We start from the raw sequence: 17,904 nt of genomic DNA, 5'->3' as shown, positions 1-17,904 counted from the left end.
CCCCCCGCCGACTCCAATTTAACGCTGTAGACAATATTTCCTGCAAGTGTGATGGACAAAATGATTTATGGAAAAAAATTCCCAAATAATGCCCTGGGATGGAGAGAGGGGGTGGCATATCCCTACAAGCGTGGCCCAAAATAAATGGATATGAACACAAACAACTTCAACTATCTCATGCAGGCAAGCACTTAAATGTACAGGACAGTGATGACAGCAGCACTTTGAGGAAACACGTTTGGGGATTTATAGCCTCTAAAATGGACGGCAGACAAAAAGATGGATGGAAATGTATAGGGTTTAAAGAATTGCTTGGATGGACAGTTGGCCTATCGTCTCACTGGTCGCATTTTTGTTAGCAGGCCACTTCACAGCTGGTTCACGCAAGGTAACGACTTACGGTGGAACCGTCACTTCTTTTATTCAGAACTGAATAAAAACAAAAATAAAAACTAATTCATGTGAGCATTGTCGACAGTAATGCATTTGTCCTTCATAAAGACCACACATACCATGCGCATGTGTATTTGCTTACAGATGATGTCCAAACCATTCCCATTCAGAGCTGTAAAAACACCCGAAAATGTTCTAAAAAGCACACCTGGTGAGTGGTTGGTATTTTGCAAAGGTGACATTATGTGGAAAGTGCACCGAATGCTTGTTATCCCAGACTAAACAACGTCTGAATACCCCTCATCGGTAAACGTGATTAAGATTGTAGTGAATTATGGGACTCAACTTGACACACTAGAAATGTGGTAAATGTCGGGTTAAAAAAAATAATTTAAAAAAGAAAGGAAAAGGAAACTTTCTGCCCCCCTCACACACACATTATTTTGAATTTGAATTTGACTTTTATTTGGTCTCCCATAGGAGAAACTTGTCTCGGATTGATTGATTGAGGACTCAATACTAACTTAAAAGTAATACACACATAAGTACAGTAGTACACAAACAGGAATATTGTAAAGAAACCTAATACTTTCAAATGTAAGTAACTTCTAAAATGTAATATACAGTACTAAATTTTGGAAGTAACTTGCCCAACATTGCTCACCAGGCAAGTCCCACCTTTTAAAGCCACACACATTTGAAGTCACAGATACTACAGTGTAGAGCATGAGAAAGGCATATGTAGAGATAATTACTGTCGATGTTTAATGTTATGTGTTCTGTTGTATTACATTTGTTATTCTAAGTTAAATGTTCTGTAAATCGCTTTGTTACAGCTACAGCTGTTGTGAAAGCGCTTGTAACAAGAGGAGACAGAAGAAGGAAATGTCGAGAGTGACACAGACCTCACAGAAGTTGTGAACTCCTTTTATTTTGTTTCCCCACACAGTAAAAATATAAAAAAAAGAACGTAACCAATACTGAAGTGGTCTTGGTTTCTTTGTGCGCAGTGATTCCTGGAGGAATTGTCAAAGCATGAAATAAGTTCAGCACTGGGAATTGTCTCATTCTGGCTGTGTGTGCAGTTATTAATGGTGTTATCGCTCTGCGGTGGTAATTACGCTCGCGCGGGGAGCCGACTTTGACAGAACGAGAGAGGGAGACGAAGAGGAAGACGTACTTTGATCCTCGGTGAACATGACGGGCTCAGCTCAAAGAAAGGAAATGCGCCTGTGGTCCAATGTAGTTGTGGTCATTTGAGGGATTGAATCATGTCCATGCTAGCTTTTCACATGGGTGGTGCCCACTTGTGCAACAACCATGAGAATGTAGGAATTAAAATTTTAATGAATCCACTGAGAGGAGTGCATGTAAAATGATATTCATAAACGCTTAATAATGCAAAATGATGCATGTTGTGCTTTGACTTGCGAGGACAATAAGAGAACGAGTGTTTGATGGAGGCAGCAAATTCAAATTGCTTCACAACCATATAGTTGTTGTGGAATTTTCATGATAGTATTTTTTTAGTTCGTTTTAATTGCTTTCAAGTGGTTTTGTTCATTTGTATTAGTTGTAGTTTTTTTTTTTCAAAAATGTTTTGTTTTTATTTATTTTTTATTACTTCGAGCATTATTTCTTTGTGCATTTCATTTCTGCAATATTTAAAAAAAAAAGATGTGAAAACAAAAATATTTTTGAAAGATTTTGAAAACAACCATTGACAAATGAAATACAGGTACTGTATGACAGTCGGCAGGCTTTGAAGTACAATACATGCAGTGCATAAGACTGCTCATAAAGTTAGCTACATCACATCTTAAATGTCTTAAAGCTAGGAAGGTCTCGCTTTACATCCCTTGGTTGCCATGTTGCCGATTTATTAAGTGGATTTGCGGATTGAGATGAATGGAGAGATCGAAACATAAATTTAACGAAACTTAAACCCGGTTGTACCGTGTACTTTTTTTGTGTTCACATATTTTTTCATGTATGAAAATCAAAAGGATAGCAAAGTTCACATTAAAAGGGTAGAGGAGAAATTAGACTGCACCTAGCGAGAGGCCGTTTTTAGCAAGTCAAAGTTCAACAGGAGGGCAGTCAATTCAATTGGATCTTACGGTCTTATTCCGTGTGTAAGTGTTAATTAAACTCCCCAGTGTGAGCCGAGTGAAAAAAAAAAGTTTAATGCTCCTTTTCATTCTCTATTAGGGAATATAAAAAAAATAGTGAGATGATCAAATCTTGACAGTGAAATTGGAGAATAATTATGCAGCTCCCATTCACACTCTTTAACACTAGTTAAATAAAATGTCTCGAAGCAAACACCACATTCTTATTTCATATATCATTGCCACATTCCTCGCTTTGTTCTTTTACTCTCACTTATCTGAAATCCTTTTCCCCTTTCGGCTGCCAATCTCCTCGCCTTCCCCTCATGTTTTATGGTCTCGTTCGGTGTCATGTTGCCATGTGTGCCGCGGTGTAAATAGGTTGCGTTAAATGCTCTCCTGTCCCCAGTGAGTGTTAACAGTGCGCAGAGAGAAACTGATAATCTTTAAACGGGGCATCTGTTGGCATCTGCTTTATCTTTATTGTTCCCCGGACAGGGAGCAGGAAACTATACAAGCTGACACACCAAACACATACACACCCACGAGCATGGTGACACATAACGTCTGAAAACGCACGCAGTTTGCATGCACAATGCACAAAGCTCATTGTCATGTAAGGCAGACGGTGGTTGCAAAGAAAGCTTTTTGTCTTTAATGTATTGTATACCCAAGACAAATTTAGGCTCATGTTCAGCCTTCAAGCGATGATGTTTGTCCGTTTGGTCAAATTATTCAAATATATAAATAAATAAATACATTTTAGAAGAGAAGTGGCTTTGTCACATTCTCCTCGGTGCTCCTTTCAAGTGCAGTTTGAGAGTTGGGCACATTCCTACTTGCATAAATTGTATTAAAGAAGAGACATTTTTAACGTGGAAATGTGCTTTAGTGACTCGATTTGTTTCTGGTTATTTAAAATGCAGTTGAAAAGGCGAATGAAACAAACTATCATCTCTCCCACGCACCACTTTAAATGTTATGAGGATGGACTTCCGCCGCCGAAGAGTGGCATTGTTCATAAAAGGATACGACACCGCAAGTAAATGATTTTGACTGGATGGTTCGTTTTGAACCGAAGCCCAGCCGTGATGAAGGACTTGGTGCCCAGACCCACTTAGACCCACTTTCTGAGTGGGTGTGGCTTGCCAGGCTACTGTTGTCAAGAATTGCAAACTCCAAGCACGATAGTAAACAAACAGATCTAGGAATGGAATGTGGCTCTTGCCTATGAAGGAGCGAGAAGAGGCGTGACTAGAAACAAAGACAAAGAGAAGCTGAGATTTCCATTGGGAGGCCACAGCACCACCATAAATGTGTGTGTGTGTGTGTGTGTGCGTGCGTGCGTGCGTGCGTGCGTGCGTGCGTGCGTGCGCGCGTGCGCACGCGCATGCGCGCTTCAGTCTGATTGTTTGATTAATGAAGACGTATCAGTGTGATATTCCTCTCTAATAAGTGCCAGTGGAGCAGCCCTCAACTGTGTGCTACAATGATATTCCAGTGATTATAGCTCAGGAGTTACATAACTTGGTATTTATGAATTTGTGCATGCATAAATGCAAATGTAATATTGAGGCGTGGTGACTGGCAGGTGAACGAGATCTGGGTTATAAGTTATATTCAGATGTGTGTGTGTGTGTGTGTGTGTGTGTGTGTGTGTGTGTGTGTGTGTGTGTGTGTGTGTTCACATGTTCTTGTGCAATCCTTTAAAAGTATGTTCAGATGCTGATAATGCTTTAATTAAGATTTCAACAGCATGTTGCGTTCATATGCATTCGCACGTGTGTGCGTGCGTGTGCGTATGTGTGAGTTGACAGCTGAACTACTGTTTAATTACCATTTAAACTGCCAGAGCTGAGTGGATCATTTAAAGACAGAAGATTACCTGCCAGCTAAATGAGCAAACACACACACACACACACACACACACACACACACACGTCAAATACTCCATTACAGTTTTCAGCTCGCGAACTAAGCTGAAAGTCAGTTTACTCTGAAGTCACAATACACTAACACTGAAAATGAACTGCGTAAGAGGATCCTTCACTTGAGTGTGACATCTACGTGCAGTCTAACTCAAAACAATTGTATCTCAAAGCCTCACTCCACACTAAAATGAATGTCACATTGTCACCGGCCACAAACTGATGGAAAACTAGTTTTTCTCTATCACGTCAATTTTTTTCGGTATAGGGTCTCTGTTTTCTTTAAAAAAAAAAAAAAAAAAAACTAACAGATATGTACGTATGTATATAAAACATTAAAATGCAATAGGCATAAGCTTTGAAAATAAAAATAAAAAAAAAACAACAACATAATATAACAACAAAAGTAACAAACAACAAAAAAGTCTACCTTACTATGGTATGGCCATGGTTACAAGGTTAAGAGAAAAGCCAGCAATAATCCTCTTAATTCCGACTATGCTAGACTGGGAGCTACACACACCTTTCACCGTACTTAATTGTGATTGCACAAACGAGTTGCCATGTAGCTGTAGATGAGCCCAATCGTAATCAGCTCTTAAAATTTACGACAGCCAATCAATGGAATTTTGCTTATCTGTACGGTAAGATGTGCCAAAAAATAAATTAGGTGCTCAAAAGAATCACCATTATTAGTTTTAATCTGATTGGGTTTTTTTTCAAATTGTTCCCCAGTCTAAGTGGTTGTTCAACTATTTTTCAAATTGTTTTAACGGGATTGGTAACAAAACTGCTTGCAATATCTCATATCACAGTGTTGTTTTAAGTGAAGACAATTTGTAAGAAACATGATGTTGACACTCACCCTTGCGGGCCACATAAAATTATCTTGCGGCCCGGATCTGGCCCCTCAGCCTTGAGTTTAGAACCTGCAGCTTGTGAACTGGTATGGCATAGGAATGCGAACTGAATTTATATCAACTTTTAACCCTAAAAGTACCAAGAGTTATTGCTGTGAGCCATACGAGACTGAGAATGGCCAAGAACTTTATTTAGGATTATCCAGTACTTTAAATGGTGGCAGATTAGCGCTGACACTAATATAATGTGAGTTTGAAGGGCTCATTCTTAACACAGCAACTTTTTTCAAACACTTTGTCAGTTGTTCATTCGGGAAAAAAAATGTATTCGGCAACAAACTGTCATTTGAACAGGGTTTTGTAGACTTTCAATATCCACCGTATATGCTAGCAAGGAGAGTCACATTCCAGCTCATCCTCTCTTTGTGTCACTCGTGACAATGTCAAACATCACGCCAAGCAAGCTAGAAATGTGACGGAAAATAATTTCTCAAAAGATGATATATTGTGGGGCTTATCCGTCACCATGGCCTCTCATTGTGACACACACGCAGGAGTCTGGGTATAAACTGCGTGCTTGGGTATTCTGGCTATGCCCGGACTGCATATGACCAACATACACTTGCAGACACGCGCACGTACGATGTGTGCATCCATGTGGCGCAGCCCGGACGGTGTACGAGCAGCATATCTGTCAGTGTGTGACAGGTTGACAGCTCGGGCTCCCAGCACTTTGTCCACTATCATCACGTCAAAAAAAAACAAAAAAAAAACACATGCACAAACACACTCTCACACGGATACAGTTGAATGAAAACATTGAAGCGATCTGTTCGCTCATATAATTAATTCCAATTGGTAGTTACGAGTAGCTGCTGTAGAGTTGAAGCGAAAAGGCGGGAGAAAATGGGTAAAATAATCAGTTACCGCATTGAATTGTGTCGAGTGTCTGACTTGGAGCAGTTGGGGTAAAATGGGGTGCTTTGTGCCAACCAGCAGAGACGGTCGAGAGGCAATACTTAATCGCAACTAGTTTGTGGTACAAAAAAAAAAAACATCCACAAATAACTCCGGATTGCTGCTCAATATGACACTGGAATGGAAAAAGGTGTTCAGAACTAGAACCGTGCGATATGGTGGTATACAGTAAATTCAATAGCAGATATAAATACTTCTGACAGAAACCGTTATCATTCATATTGTGTCGGTGAGTACTTAAGATTGAAATATTGGAACTGGTAGTATCGAACATCCCGAACATGAGCATTTGTCAATGCAACCATGTCAGGCTGTTAGGACAAACAGCTCATTCGAAAAATGCCTTTGTTGGGATGCATGATCGAGAATCCAAGCAATGAATGCGCACAGGTGACAAAGTCAAGACATGCCTGGCTGGTCCAACAAAGACATTAAAAAACAATAATAACCAAATATCGAGAAGCTCTTAAAGGTTTTTCAAACCCAAGAGATGCCGTCCTCATTGTTGAAGCCAGTGCACCAACAAACTGTCAAATACATCCACTTATCTCAAAATTTGCTTCTATAAAGACGAACCAAATCTAGTCGACAATGACAACTCAACCTCTAGTTTTTCTAATTCTTGAAAGCGTCCGTTATGCCAGTTGATCAGACAGGTGCCATAAAACTCTTTGAAAGCTTTTAGGCGTGTGCCATTCTGTATGTCGTCACTTTATTTCCTGTCAGTCTCCGCTTAGCGTTGTTTGTCACAGGGGGGATGCAGTAAAAATTTCCTCAGAAAACAACAGTAATTCAAATTAATTAAGGATATCAGATTCAGTAGGCTATCGAAAACAGGCAGGCGCGTTCATGAATTTCTTACTGATTCACTGTTCAATGTCACTCCAAAGTTATCAGGCCTTGACTGACTTACAGGCTCATAGCAATGCCCAATATGAGGGCCAATGGTATTATCTCGCCATAATGGCTGCATTTAATGATACACACGCGCGCCCCGAGTCTCGTTTTTATTTCAGTTGATGGAGTTCTACTGTTACAAAACCAAGCCAGGTCGGAGCAGATAATTTGACTCGTCGCCACAATCGCGGATCACCGCTCGAGCACATTTCATACAATTAAGGATTGTGGATTTGAAGCAGTCTAAACAATGGGCCCAAATTAAATTTTGACTCTCAGCGAAAGGCGCTCTGGCTGCGCTCAAAGTACAATCCGAAGAGAGCGAATATAGGCGTCGTGTTTAACAGGATTGCCGCGCGTAGCCGGCCACAATAAGGCAGCGTTTTTCCTCCTCGATATTCTATTACTCTCTGTCGTCTTCTCTGTGAAGACTCACTAGCCCTTTGATTGTAGTTTAACATTTCCAGTCCACATTTCTTCTATTTTCAAGTCGCAATTGTGTCAAACTGTCGGGGAAAGAAAAAGCCGTGGGCAGCAATACAGAGCAGCCGTGAAGCATATGAGGACCGAGACAAATAAAGATAAATGAAGCATGACATAATTCAGTAACGAGAAGAATTACTGAATTGATTCTTTTCCAAGCAAGCTCAGAAGCTCAAGATGGTCCTTGGGTCAACACCCTTTACCACTTGTATCTTGTTAAGGATGTGATGTGGCTCTACCGGACAAAAGCAGCAACAGGCAATGAACAAGAATGTGCGGGGATGCGTTGTTCCACTTGGTCATTTATATGCACGACTGAGTGTTTGTGTAACCCTAAATGTATGACCCACTGGCATCAGACGGTACCGGTCTTTTGCTCTACAATGACTTGCGCTCAAAGGCAGCATCATTTCCACCAAGTGGGAGAGTTCAGAGCACAACAGTCAAGAGTTTTAAAGGGCTCAAAAATAAAAGATTACTACCAATCCATTTTTTGGCATCCTCTCAACGGGGTTGCAAACGCAGAGGTATCTCGAAGAATGCTAACCGGATACTTCTTTTTGGGGCACGAACACAAGTATTTTAGAAGCACAGAAACCTGCCGAGATATTGGCGTACATTAGGGGTAGACATGATCAGTCGACCAGTCGATGAGTCAACTTTACTACCGCACATCAACGTGTAAAGCTTGACATTGAGTAATTGCTCATCACGTTTTTCACATGTTGTCTTCCAATCACCTAATTTACAGGGGACGTTCAACTTGCCCACCTGCTACCATCGACGGACTATAATGATCAGTTGAACTATAAAAATGTCCAGCCAGCATCGCGACATAGCCTTCATGATTCTGCACGGTTCCAAGAATATGAAAATGAGACAGTAGTGCATGACAATACTGTACCTGCAAGGCTTACCATCTTTGGCTATTCCATCGCCGCTATTCCTAAAATATTTATATCGGCAGGACCACAGGACTAGCTGCGAGGAATGAGGTTCGCGGTGCGAAGTGAAGCTCTTTTTTCATCACCAAAATGTTATGTTTGTCACTTTAAAACTTTTGTCCCAATTCAAACACAATAAAATCACAAGTCAAACCGAACCAGCGAAAGTAAACAATGCTTCATTTGGGAGCCTCTAATGTCCCATTTTACATCACTTTATTGAAAACAAGATGAGACTGGCCAGTTTGTTGAAGACAAACGCAAGAATGTCCACTAATTCCAACCAAAATATCAATGACGTTTCCAATTAATCGACTCCGACTCAATTACACTTGACTAAAAAAAACAAAAAAAAAAACAACTTCAGTCGTTCAACTTCCAGCAGAGATTAATGTTTAGTTCCGATATAAAGAATGAACAAAAACAACAGTATAGCACAATAGGGTGTCAAAAGGACATTCAACAGTAACAAAACAAAGTACATGTCAAAGAACGGAAAGGGAGATTAAAACGTGGATTGAAACTAAAGAAGATAGAGGGAGAGAGAAGATATGTTCAACAAAGTTAGAGGAGGACAGACACAGGGAGTGGAAGAATTGAATGAAACGAAGACACACTGACCAGTATTTGCTCCCAATCAGGGAAAGATTCAACTCAGCGAATGGGAAAGCTATTCCAGACGGTACCGGTCTTTTGCTCTACAATGACTTGCGCTCAAAGGCAGCATCATTTCCACCAAGTGGGAGAGTTCAGAGCACAACAGTCAAGAGTTTTAAAGGGCTCAAAAATAAAAGATTACTACCAATCCATTTTTTGGCATCCTCTCAACGGGGTTGCAAACGCAGAGGTATCTCGAAGAATGCTAACCGGATACTTCTTTTTGGGGCACGAACACAAGTATTTTAGAAGCACAGAAACCTGCCGAGATATTGGCGTACATTAGGGGTAGACATGATCAGTCGACCAGTCGATGAGTCAACTTTACTACCGCACATCAACGTGTAAAGCTTGACATTGAGTAATTGCTCATCACGTTTTTCACATGTTGTCTTCCAATCACCTAATTTACAGGGGACGTTCAACTTGCCCACCTGCTACCATCGACGGACTATAATGATCAGTTGAACTATAAAAATGTCCAGCCAGCATCGCGACATAGCCTTCATGATTCTGCACGGTTCCAAGAATATGAAAATGAGACAGTAGTGCATGACAATACTGTACCTGCAAGGCTTACCATCTTTGGCTATTCCATCGCCGCTATTCCTAAAATATTTATATCGGCAGGACCACAGGACTAGCTGCGAGGAATGAGGTTCGCGGTGCGAAGTGAAGCTCTTTTTTCATCACCAAAATGTTATGTTTGTCACTTTAAAACTTTTGTCCCAATTCAAACACAATAAAATCACAAGTCAAACCGAACCAGCGAAAGTAAACAATGCTTCATTTGGGAGCCTCTAATGTCCCATTTTACATCACTTTATTGAAAACAAGATGAGACTGGCCAGTTTGTTGAAGACAAACGCAAGAATGTCCACTAATTCCAACCAAAATATCAATGACGTTTCCAATTAATCGACTCCGACTCAATTACACTTGACTAAAAAAAACAAAAAAAAAAACAACTTCAGTCGTTCAACTTCCAGCAGAGATTAATGTTTAGTTCCGATATAAAGAATGAACAAAAACAACAGTATAGCACAATAGGGTGTCAAAAGGACATTCAACAGTAACAAAACAAAGTACATGTCAAAGAACGGAAAGGGAGATTAAAACGTGGATTGAAACTAAAGAAGATAGAGGGAGAGAGAAGATATGTTCAACAAAGTTAGAGGAGGACAGACACAGGGAGTGGAAGAATTGAATGAAACGAAGACACACTGACCAGTATTTGCTCCCAATCAGGGAAAGATTCAACTCAGCGAATGGGAAAGCTATTCGCTGTGCATTAGCAAGAGCTCGCCAGTGCGCTCTCCTCAAGGTCAGAAAGGGGCACACACTACCACTGGCCACCAAACACACACACACACAGACACAGACACAGACACACACACACACACACACACACACTTATTCAAAACTAGACAAAATTAAGGTTACGCACACAGAATGCAGACACACAACTGTTTTTAAACTATTTTTGGGTCAGACAAAAATGTGTGCACTATTTGTTTTTTTACTCTCAAGTCTTTTTGTTTTATTTAAAAGACAATGAATAAAGTGGATTAAATCTAATGTTCGGAAGAATCAATCCAGTTGTATTGGTAGGCAAAATTCAGGCATATGGAGGAAACTATTATGGTGTACAATTTGGTGCAAATCCAAATTAGGATTGTTTCGCTCTGGCGGATGTCCACTCTCTTTTGAGTGCCATTCTACTTAGGCAGATGTTTCTGGTCCCTCTATTTTGGACTGGTTAACCGGAGAGGCATACCATGCCAAACGCTGCGTTAACTATGAAAGAGATTCATCCTTGAGAGAACAAATACTGCAAACTAGTTGCCCGATTTACACTATGACTATTGAACTTAGACAATTTTTAAAAATTGCCGACATAAAAATCCTAAATTCAGAATCATGATTTGGATGTGGTCGCAAGCATTCATTGAGACAGACAAAAATTAATAAAAAAAGGGGAAGAGCAGAGTGTAGAGGCTATCTGTGGTGTGATTCTTTGATAACTATAATCAGAAAGTGCCTATGGCGATCCAATTCCTGAGACAATTTATGGCTTTGGGGAGGGGAGCATCAGCATTAGAATGAGGTGGGAATCAACGGTTATTTATTTCTTTTTTTCTCTCTATGTGTTTATGTGTTTGAGGTCTATTTATGCGGATGAACGGATTGGTGAAGCTATTTGAAACACATGAAGACACCGCAGCGTGTCTAACACACACACACACACACACACACACACACACACACACACACACACACACACACACACACACACACACACACACAGGACATTTCAGTGGCACCTCCATAATGGCGCGCTTTTTACAGTTTGGAATGCAACCTACGGTAAATTATCTGGAAGACGATGTCTCAAAAAGATGTCACATACAAACGGTTTGGCTGCTCATTACAATAAAAGCAATCAATCAAACATCAAGAACAACATCCAGAAATTTTTATTACCGAGAAGATACTAATGTAAAATCTACATATTATGTAGCAGACAATCTTTAGTAATAATTCAGGAGTACCTGTACAAAGCCAATTTGTGAAAAGCAGGACACTGCAAACACCTTCTTGTTGTGTTTGTCAAGAATTTTCAAAATTTCACGCCCATACTAGTACTCATACATACTTTTTAAAATGCTCAAATACCATATTTTCCAGACTAAAAGGCGCACTGGATTATGAGGCGCACCTTCAAAGAATGGCCGATTTTGTCATTTTTGTTCATACATTAGGCGCACCGCTTTATAAGACACAATCTACAATGCATCCACTAGATGAAGTTACGCTCAAGGAAACGCTAACAGAACGATCAAATGTGAGTAAAACTTTTTTAATAAAGCAGCAACACAGTTCACTTAAACAACAGCAAGTTCTAACATTGACTCGTTAACGTTGAACTCTCTTGCCGCTGCTCTATTTCAGTGTTCAACTGCGTAACCGATCGCCTTAAGTTTGAACTCTGCGTTGTCAGCATGTCTCGAGCAAGGAGAAATTTTGGGGTTGAAATATTACCGTAATGACTATACATAAGGCGCGTCGGATTTTAAGGCGAGCTGTGAGCTTTTAAGAAAATGGAAGGCTTTGACGTGCGCCTTTTAGTGCGGAAAATACGGTAGTACTCATCCCACTTCACCAGCCTGACATCGGCTATGGTCACACTGCAGCTTTTTTGTTTGTTCTTTTGTCCATATGTGATGCAAATCAGATTTTTGTGAACAGTCCAATTCCGATTTGTTCAAATCTGACTTGAGTCTCTTTCATTTGTGGATATGAGTCATGTATGGATGTGATGCAATATGAACGCTCATCCGTACACATCCAACCTGCATGTCATCAAAAGCCCAAGATGCACTTTTGTTTTGATGTTCAATATGTTTTGAGTAACAGTGTTGACGTTACATTTAACTTTAATCCCACTCGAAACATGAAGCATAAAGTTGACATTTGTGACGCTAGATGCAATTCAGCAAGCGGTTCATCTATTATGCGTGGCAATGACGAGACATCTTTAGTGGATATTTCCTTGACATGACGTCATTTTCAGGAGACATCTTCATGAAATAAAGAGATCGAAAACCGTCTCCACATTTCCCCCAAATATTTCCACCGTTCATCCGCCAATGTAGATGATACAGTCGACAGTCATGGTTTCGTTAAGAAAAAAAAAATTAAAAATCCACGAATGTACTGACCTTTCACACACAAAATACAAGCAGGAAAAAAACAACAGTAAAGTAAAAAGCAACATTTAGAATTGTGACGAATTACCGTGAAGACATTGTTGTGCCATTGTGCTTTTCAGGCACGATTTGAGTAAACGAGCCACGTGTCTGCGCGCGCGCTCGTGTGTGTGTGTGTGTGTGTGTGTGTGCGCGCGCATGCGCGTGTGTGTGGTAATTACCATCCAGTAGTAGCTAAAGTGACATGTTTGAAGAAGAGATAAGGAGACATAAATTGGCCGGGTATAAAACGGCGATATTTCCTCCACTGCTTTAGAAAAACCCATTTACTCTGCCTCTTTAGCATGTCAAGACCCCTGTCACAACCCTCTCATCCCCTCGGCCAGAAGGACTCATGTGCACCCACGTGCGCGCGCGCACACACACACACACACACACACACACACGCACACACGCACACACGCACACACGCACACACGCACTGCACAGTCAGCCAACGTCTTGCAAAAGTGCTCATCTGCATTGGGCTATTAACTGGCAGCGACACACACCGAGCACGACAGAACGGGAGAGTGTGTGTGTAAATCAGTGTAATGGGGCCAGGACCTCGGTAGCTCTAAAAAGAGAGCAGACATGTGGAGGACAAGACATGACTTCTTTTTTTTTTTTCCTCCCCTTCCTTTCATGAAGAGACACAGCGAAGCAGTATTGGAATGCATCTGTTAGCGCACACAATAGCTCTTCTATCGAAGCAGAAAAGATTTGAATTTGTCAAAGACAAAGACGGATTTCAAAAGAGTAAATGGTAAAATGGGACAGGGTAAGTCAGAGTGTTTGGACTTGGCTTGGGGAACATAAGTAAAGTGAATGCCATTGTTGTGGGGAATGCGAACGAAAAATAAAGAGCAGTCGAGTGTTTCAGTGGCAGCTGGATCTTTCATTGTAAACGAATAGAGTTCTGTGAGTTACTGCTGCTTCCGAGTGTTTTTGGATGCATCCTGTGACTCACGGCGACAGCCGTGGAGTGAGCGGATGTTGAAGAGGACAGTTTTTTCGTCAGCTACAGCCCACGGTGGTCGTGTTTGTGATTTATAATCAAAAAGTGAGACAAACATCTGACGTCATATCCTTGAAAGGGTTAACAGTATTAAATTTTTTTTTTTTTTTTTTAAATTCTCACGTCCCCGGCGGGCCATCATGCAGAACACATGGCCTCGGGAGGCGCAACGTCAGAGACTTTTTAAAGTAGACGTGTTGGAATTTAGGAGGGAAAAAAATTGCAAAATGTCTCATATAAGTAACATTTAACTAACGCATGTGCGTAAACCGAACGTCTGCCAGAGAAGAGACCAGGGATCATGGATGAACGCCATTAAACTGCTTCATAGTGTGCAGGATTCTGCAAGTAGTTTTCATGAATGGCCGGCCGTGTCGCAATTATTGCAAAATGTCTCATATAAGTAACATTTAACTAACGCATGTGCGTAAACCGAAGGTCTGCCAGAGACCAGGGATCATGGCTGAACGCCATTAAACTGTTTCATAGTGTGCAGGATTCTGCAAGTAGTTTTCATGAATGGCCGGCCGTGTCGCAATTCGAAATTTAAATCACAGCAGAATAATGTTGCGGTGAGGCAATTGTAACGGACGATCCAAAATGTCATATCACAGGAGCTTTCACAACAAAAATTCGCACTCATACTGTACCCTAAGTAAACAGTACATTGTCATTTACAAAAGTACTTTCTCATTTCATATGTACCTGGCTGAAAAGTGAAGTGCGGAAAGTCTCTGTTAAATATCCGTTTGTGAGCTTGAACGACGGAAGAACAACTTTCAGCACATGCGCGCACACTCGCCAAACTGCGCCGCTTGGTTTTTTTGACCATCACAGGAGTGAAAATCTCCTTGAACTAAGTTGTAAAAGACAAAACCTTTTTAGTCGCGCCACACAGCGAAGATTGGGAGTCATTTCTGCGTGCCATGCACTCTGGGTCGCAGGTTAGGGCCCTTGTTGGCTTGCAGAGCAAACACACACATATAAACACTTAAACACACCGCGGGGAGAAGGGGTGAGGGAAAGAAAAGAAGGAAGATAAAAGAAGGAAAGAGGGGGTGAGGTCTCACCTCTCTTTGGCCTCACAGCTGTGGGCAAGATGAGCCATTTTCTCACAGGTAAATAATAGCCACACCCTGGGAGTGTGTGTGTTGGTTATGTGTGTGTGAGAGAGAAAGAGAAAGAGAGAGAGAGAGAGAGAGAGAGAGAGAGAGAGAGATGTTATCCCGCATTGTCTTTTGTCTGCGTCTACAATAACTTCAGAATTCAAAACATTGACTTGATAGCCTTTACTTCGAATGAAAGTTAAGGTGGTCTTATACTGGGCGTTACAATAAATAAAGTGATTACTGGGCCGTGTAATGGGTAGAAATGAATCAACACACAAAACTTATCGTCGTGGCTGACTGCTGCTCCATTTTTGGACTATACTGTCCAATTCAACAAAACAGGCTTACTCAATTGGATACAACGAAACTATTTTCACTTGTCAATGACTAAATAACATACCAACTTAAACAAATCTTGAGGCGACATAATGCGGCAACACACCTGAAGAGTGAGGGAAGGGGCAGAGTTTTACAACACCTCCCAGACTCAGAGAGCGTTGACACATTTGTTCTCAAACTATTTTCGACGACATGGGGACAGACCAATACTTTTGATTTGAAAAAAATAAATAAATACGTTGACCATATTTGGGCATTCAATGTTTCTGCCTGACAGCGGTGACATTCGAACTTTGGTGGACTCATCAACAGCAGCCATTGCAACATAACTTGCATGTATTAGACGAAAGAATAGTTCTCTCCGGAGGTAAACTAATCTGAAGTTTAAATACGGTGGTATTAAGCAGGTAATCAGTATTCTGCAAAGAAGTAACCTTCTCCAAGATGATCGAGTCAAATGAACACTAAGTGTGTGCGACAGTGACAATGGCTTAATGCTCGTGTTGTCTGTAAACAAGCAGGCCTGGCTGGATTAAGTCACCTGCCAGTATACTTGAAGCTGAAGAGGCTTTTTGCTCTTTGAGCGCTGCTTGTATAATTATTTCAAACACGAGTGAAAAACCAAATCACTTTACAACGCGGATTTACATATGATTAGTGTCATACAAAGACAGGATTACTGCAAGCGCTGCAAAAAGAACTGATTTTTTTTTTTTTTCCGTTTCCCTCTCACTCGACTTGATTCATGAAGCCGGAACCTAAGTTATCATTGCTCTCTTGAGTCGCAGGTAACAAAAACTGACAGGGCGTACTTTGTTTCCACGTAGACATGATGTGAGTTAATATACTGGTGGGTTTTTTTTGGGGGGTTTTTTTAACACAGTAAGAAGGAAAAGATGCTCACCTTATCCTCTTTCGCTAACGACTCATATTACTATTGATTCTTTAATCAAAACAAATAAGACTCCATTTTACAATCTACCCCATAACTGCAACCCATATTATTTACTCAACTGTATTCAAGCATCTTTGTTTCCCCCCGGAGGCCGAACATCCCAACATGCGCGCAGACATGACACAGAATCATATAACCAGCCAGTGGGGGAGTAATTCACCGATGTAATAGGCTTTAGAAAATGACAGCATTGTGTGTGTGTGTGTGTGTGTGTGTGTGTGTGTGTGGATGGATGCTGATCCAGCCAGTTGACTGTGGCCCAACTGGCAGCTTATTAAGCTATTTGGATCCTGCAGGGAATCTGTTGATGTTTGCAACACACACAGTCACCGATAATGACAATGAACACATTTAGGAGGTTTTATTTCCGAGGAAGGTTAACTGTTGGAATATTTTCTTTTGTGTGCTTTGGCGTCGACTTTTCAAGGATATATAATGTATGAAAATTGTTCATTGAAGCCAGACAGACAAATTTGCACCAGTAGAGCTTTTTGACCGTGTAGTTATGGATTTCACTGAACACAAAAACATACCTAAATAAAACTAAAATATATATGTATGGACACTTGTGGTGTTTGTTTTTCTGTTTCAACATTTGACACTTGAAGGCAACTAACGTCTAATCACGTGGTTTTGGCATCTCATCGACCAATGTATAGTGGACTTTTGCTGGGCGAGTGCTCCGTGGAGCAGCGAAATGCCGACCAACCAGGTGACAGTCTTCGTACGTTTGTGCTGACAAATGACAATGATGTCATCAATTCATCGATTTTGATTGGACTTTCACCACATTGTGGTCAAATGCAAAAAATCTTTTGTCATTAAACTCCAAGAATGAACACAAATTCACCGATATGATTTTAGAGATTTATTTATTTATTTATATAGAACTTAATTCTTGTGAGGACACATTGAAAAGATGTCACGACAAAGCGCAAACTTTTTTTTTTTTTTTGAGCGAAATTGTAAATCAATTACTTTATTTGTGGGGCACATGACTCATTTTGTGGAATAACAAATTAACAATGTTTTTTTTTTACTTTTTTTCTACAATCACTGGTTTTAATTTCAGTTTTGCACTTCAATGTGTTTTGATGAGGCACAAGATGCCAATTTTGCCTTGTGTTGCAAATCCGCTTACAAAGTATTTCGAGTCCTGCACTAAGTCCATCCATCCTTTGTCCGAACTGCTCAGACTCACTCGGGTCACGGGCTTGCTGGCGCCTATCCCAGGTGTCTTCTGGCAATAGGTGGGGCACACCCTGAACTGGTCGCCAGCTAATCGCAGTTTTGCAGCGAACAAGATTACAACTTCCACTCTTCCGGGAAGACTATATACGATATTCGGCATTAGAGCCTGGCACACATCCCAAAAGTGCTTCATTGAGTTGAGATCAGGCCTCTCAAACTCTCTGACACCAAACTCATCTAAGCGTGCCTTAATGGACCTTGCTTAGCATACTGGGTGGGAACAGTAAAATGC

Source organism: Hippocampus comes, unplaced genomic scaffold (genome assembly GCF_001891065.2).
Source record: "Hippocampus comes isolate QL1 unplaced genomic scaffold, H_comes_QL1_v1.1 scaffold275, whole genome shotgun sequence".
NCBI lineage: Eukaryota > Metazoa > Chordata > Actinopteri > Syngnathiformes > Syngnathidae > Hippocampus > Hippocampus comes.
Note: the sequence above shows the minus strand (reverse complement) of the source record.